Below are 5,598 nucleotides of genomic sequence, written 5' to 3'. Positions count from 1 at the left end.
GAGAGGTGAGAAGGAATTTCTGAGTACAGCTGGGTTAGAGCTTATCAATTATCAATAATTCTAAGCAAGTCAAATTCTTAGTGCTATAAAATGCAATCAGGATATGCATTTATTTGTAATCCACTCCAAAGGCTTTGAGAGAACATATGATTAAACCACACATATAACAGGATAGTTAAAGATGATATGGGAATGCCTATACTTTCTGCTTAATTTTTCTATAAACCTAACACTGATCAAAAAAATTAAAGTCTATTATTTTTAAAAAATAAAGGTAGATTCTGTTACACTACAGTTAAATTTTTGTTTTGTTTTAAGGAAAAATCCTCAACACTTGCATGCCTGATATTGTCACAGGTGGCTTCCATTGTCTTATGGATGATCCAATCCAACACTCCATCGTCCTCAACTTCAGGGTTCTTCAGTTCAACTTGGCTGGCTCCACTCACATCTGTGGAGTCCCCCAGATCTTGTTATCACCCAGTTCTAAATTTTTTAATTCCAGTCTCTCTCTGATCATCTCCTCCTGTCGTTCCAAACCGACCACTTCCTATTAAACTGCTCTTTGAAACTCACAGAAGCCTACATTCCACTGACCATACCAATTTTCCCAATTTACCCTGTTGAGCTTAGGATGCCATCATCCCATCAACCACCCTCTTGTGCACACCTCAGATGCTTTGCTCCATGTCCTGTTGAACTCTTCCAGCAACAGCTCAGCCCTTGGTAAATCTGCCTCTTCTCCCCTTTCTTTACCCCAAATAGTTATCCCAGCTGAAGAACCTCATAACACCATGCAGACTGCTCCCACTACAAACCCCAATCATGCCCTCAACACAAGGCAGCTCTTCCACTGTCCACTGAACAGTCATTGTCAACCTTCTTCAATCTCCTGAAGCCTTCTGTCTGACCTATTTCCCTCTCACTCTTAGCAGTGAGACTTATCTCCTCTGCAAAGAACTGAGAAGTCATCGTGTTATTTCTCCCAACTCGAGCCCCACACCACTCTGAACGCATCCACATCCGTACCCTCTCTTAACCCTTCCTTCAGCTCAGTTGAAAACCCATCCCTCCTCCAGACCAACGCTAATACCTCTCTTTGTGCCCTGAGCCCTATTCAGGCTCTCAGGGGCTACTTTAAGGAACTTGCTCCTTTAATTATCCCCTTTAGCTAATTTTTACCTCTCTCTCTCTCTCTCTCTCTCTCTCTCTCTCTCTCTCTCTCTCTCTCTCTGCTGACTCTCTCTTCTCAGCATAAAAACATTCTCAAGTCTCTTCTATTTATAAAAACACAAACTGTCCCTTAAACCCAGACCCCTTTCCCTGACACAGCTACTTCCAGTTCTCTTTCCTCCTTTTCCAAACCAAGCTAATGGGAAGAATAGTCTACTGCGTTACCTTTCAAGCCACAGTACCAATGTCCAAAGCAAGACAGGGAGGATACAGAAGTACCCAGGCTTGATATTGTGTCATACATAATGACTCCCTTCATGACATCACTCCCAAATTCTCCTAGGACTTCGTTCAAGCTAGTGGACAAGCTACTCATGTCCCTGCCTGAAAGACTGTTTACAGTATTTTCACATGATTTTTCTCATTCTAATGCCATTGCCAGGACATCTGGTAGGAGAGTATGTGCAGTCAGAGTCAGATGGACATGGACTCCTGGTTACCCGCCATCTGTGTTTCTGTCTTACCTCAGTTTGGGCATCACAGAGACATAAATGTTCAGCAGTTTCCCCCTCCTCATGAGATCTTAGTATAATCTGCATGTTCCCTTGAAACCCACTGAATTCACAATGTTTTATTTCTAATGAGCTACCTCTGATTACCTTCCCTTTCGCTTTCAAATGGATTCCCCTCTGAATTTCTGCTCTGCTTAGTACTCAGGTGGCATTCAGAAATCTAAAGGAACTTACCTCCACAGTGACCTAATCTTTTCTCTAATAGTTAAACTTCTATCCAAGTTTAACTACTACTTGATCCTAAGGTTATATCGATAGGAAACACCTAAGGGCTAATAACAGCTTTTTAGGAGAAGAAAGAAGGAAAAGACTACCATGTAAATCAAGACACCAATTGAACGTGTGTTCCAATTTAAGAGACATTTAAATGTGGAAAGAGTAGCTGCTTTTTGGAATATAGAAAATCCAGTATTTGTTTTTACTTCTTACTATGCAAGACACTATGAAGGGATATAAAGTGATACAGAGCCGGTCACATAGGGTACCTGCCCAAAGAACTCCCCGACTGAATAGGGAGACAGAAATCACATGCAATTCAAATGCAAACCAAGTATTCCAGCTGAGTTGTTAAGATCACCATTTTTGGAGTTAAATCCTGTCCTTGAAGCTACTATGTTCCAGAAAGGGGGGGTGCATAACAAACCATCTGGATTCTGGGGAATGATAAAGAGTGTTAACCACTTCAGTACCAGGAAGTGAAAATCGTACTCTTATTCAACAGGAAGTGGATGCTTTGGAAGAACTAAGCAGGCAGCTTTTTCTGGGAACGGCTGATCTCTGTGCTACCAAGGAGAGAATAGAATACTCCAAAACTTTCAAGGGGAAATATTTTAATTTTCTGGGTTACTTTGTCTCTATTTACTGTGTTTGGAAAATTTTCATGGCAACCATTAATAGCGTTTTTGACCCAGTTGGGAAAACGGATCCAGTCACAAGAGGCATTGAGATCACTGTGAATTATCTGGGGATCCAATTTGATGTGAAGTCCTGGTCCCAACACATTTCCTTCATTCTGATTGGAATAATCTTTGTCACGTCTATTAGAGGAGTGCTGATCACTCTTACCAAGCTCTTCTATGCCATATCCCGCAGTGAGTCCTCCAATGTCATTGTCCTGCTATTAGCACAGATCATGGGCATGTACTTTGTCTCCTCTGTGCTGCTGATCCGAATGAGCATGCCTCCGGAGCACCGCACCATAGTCACCGAAGTCCTTGGAGAGCTGCGGTTCAACTTCTGTCACCGTTGGTTTGGTGTCATCTTCCTGGTCAGTGCTCTCTCCAGCATACTCTTCCTCTATTTGGCCCATAGACAGGCACCAGAGAAGCATATGGCACCTTGAACTCATGCCTCTTACAGACTGCTACAGGCCAGGAGTGTCAGAATTTAGATATAAGAGGGAAAAAATGGAGGGGACCGGGGCCTAACATTTTTTTAAACAAACAAAATGCTGTGGTAGCATATTCTACCTCCAGCTTACACCTTCCTCCTCAGATGATACTGTGATCATGAGTAGCATCAGCTAGAAGTGAGAGAGAAAAATAACTCAAGCTAGTACTCAGCCAAGAGCACCCTGTTTGGGTTTGAGGCTGGTACAGTATGCTGGGTGGTGGGGCTGAAAAGAGCCAAGAAACTAAGGGGAGAAAATACACTGGAATTCTGGGGTAAGAGAGATCTGAGGTAGCGGGGCCAAACACATGAGATTCTGTTTAGGTCAAGGATCACGTGGAGAAGGTTATGACGTTCCCTTGAGATTGACTATCATTAAGATCAGAGATTGTGGGACTTCCCTGGTGGCACAGTGGTTGGGAGTCTGCCTGCTGATGCAGGGGACATGGGTTTGATCCCTGGTCTGGGAGGATCCCACATGCTGTGGAGCAACTGAGCTCATGTGCCACAACTACTGAAGCCCATGCACTCTAAAGCCCATGTGCTGCAACTACTGAGTGCACGTGCTGCAACTACTGAAGCCCGCATGCTCCAGGGCCCGTGTGCCACAACTGCTGAGCCCACGTGCTGCAACTACTGAAGCTTGTGCACCTGGAGCCGTGCTCTGCAATGAGAGAGGCCGCTGCACTGGGGGGCCTGTGAACCACGATGGGGGGTGGCTCCCACTTGGCGCAACTAGAGAAGGCCTGCGTGCAGCAATGAAGACCCAATGCAGCCAAAAATAAAGATTTAAAAAAAAAAAAAAAAGATCAGAGATTGTTAACAACAACAACAACAAAAACTCAGTTAAATCCTGAGTTCAAATCTTTGCCCAGTTTCCTCATCTATAAAGGGGGAATAATGATACCTGCTTTGTAGGAGTGCTGCAAAGAAGAAGTGAGATGGACGGCGAATGTAGACTTTAGCCTGGATGAAGCATATTGGAAGTTCTCAAGGATAAGTCAGTGGGATTTGGGTTATTATTTGCTTTATCATTATTATGGATGGATTTAAAAGAAGAAGAGATCACATTTGCTCGGGAGACTCAAGAAAGACTTCATTTAGTAGGTGGGCTTTGAAGAGCCTTGGAGAATGTGTGATATTTCTTTAGGGCAATATGGAGGAGCTGTATCTCTCTGCAGTCCTGGCATAGGGACCCAGAGCCTGCCCGTGTAACCACCTTAAGAGTCATGGGCAGAGATGAAACTTTGTATATGTTAAAATTTACAATACTTGTTTATGATTGTACCTGGTCTATTCATTTATTTAATAAATTCCTATTTATATCTTTGATTTGAAACAGGCAATACTTGCTAAAGTGCTATAATATCCATAGTAGTCCAAAAAGCAAGTAAAGGGTATTCTGAATAAGTGCTATTGTAAAATAATTTCAGAAGAGCATACTTGTTATTAATGACAGGCAGTGTATTATGTACCCCTTGGCTTGTCATCCTGTCTATGGAGTACATGTTGTAAAGGAAGAAAAGTGGGTAATTATATTTCACATGAACATCAAATTGAGTGTTCCTACCTTGTAGTTTTGTAAAGTAGAATTGTGACGAGATTGTCCCTAGTTAATGCCAGGAAAAGTGAAAAATAAATGTCTTTTTAAAAATGTCTCTTATATAAACAAGTAAAACCTGTTAAAGTGGTTTGCAATCATTAAACATAGGTCAGTTCCCATTAAAACAAACTCCATGGATAAATCTGAATTATTTTATGTTGGTATTTTGTTATATCAAATATTGCTTAGCATGAAATTAAATATATAAAGTTTGCATTGGAGCAAAATAAATGTCAAAATTATTATTAATTTATCCATTGTTGGCAGACTCAAATAATTTTGCAATAAAAGAGTTTTAATTCTTCCTATATTCATCTTAATGGGTACAAGTTTATGGCTCAAAAAATGAACAAGTGAATTTTTAATGTTTTTATATAAACAGAAGTTAATTTTTATCTCAGATGTCTATTTTAATAATTGCCTTCAAGATACTTACTAGAAAAATGCAGTTAAGATTTTGTTATAAAGATTTGTGTCTTCTTCATAAAAATTATCTAACAGGTTCTAAAAATATCAATAAATAGATAAATAAATAAACAAAAACAAAAAAATTATCTAAGCAGTTCTAAGATTCATTAACATTCTATATCTCAGTCTCATTCCCAAGGAATTTCTTTGGAATAGGACCTTGTTTGGAACTATAGTTATTGTCTGGGTTTTAATAGTATCACTAATTATTAAAGTTTGATATAAAATTCTGGACTCTAGTCATTTGAGGACATTTCTGATATACCTTGTGGATGTGATGTTTGGAATACTCTAACCTGATTTTGGAGATAGAGCTGATCATTGTCTAGAGAAGCACTACAACTTTCTCCTCCACCTACTTTCTCACCTTTAGTAGGCTCAGATCCCATCTAG

At 40.5% G+C, this 5,598-nt stretch overlaps 1 pseudogene across 1 annotated transcript; it reads left to right on the top strand.

Moving 5' to 3' along the window:
• Positions 1-2,357: 2,357 nt before the first annotated feature.
• On the top strand, positions 2,358-3,087 carry LOC308630164 (Golgi pH regulator-like; annotated as a pseudogene). The gene has a single exon. The product of its transcript is annotated as a Golgi pH regulator-like (transcript).
• The last annotated feature ends 2,511 nt before the right edge of the window (positions 3,088-5,598 follow it).

This window comes from Mesoplodon bidens (genome assembly GCF_964165515.1).
Source record: "Mesoplodon bidens genome assembly, chromosome: 16".
Lineage (NCBI taxonomy): Eukaryota > Metazoa > Chordata > Mammalia > Artiodactyla > Ziphiidae > Mesoplodon > Mesoplodon bidens.
This window is presented reverse-complemented; position numbering and strand designations above follow the sequence as displayed.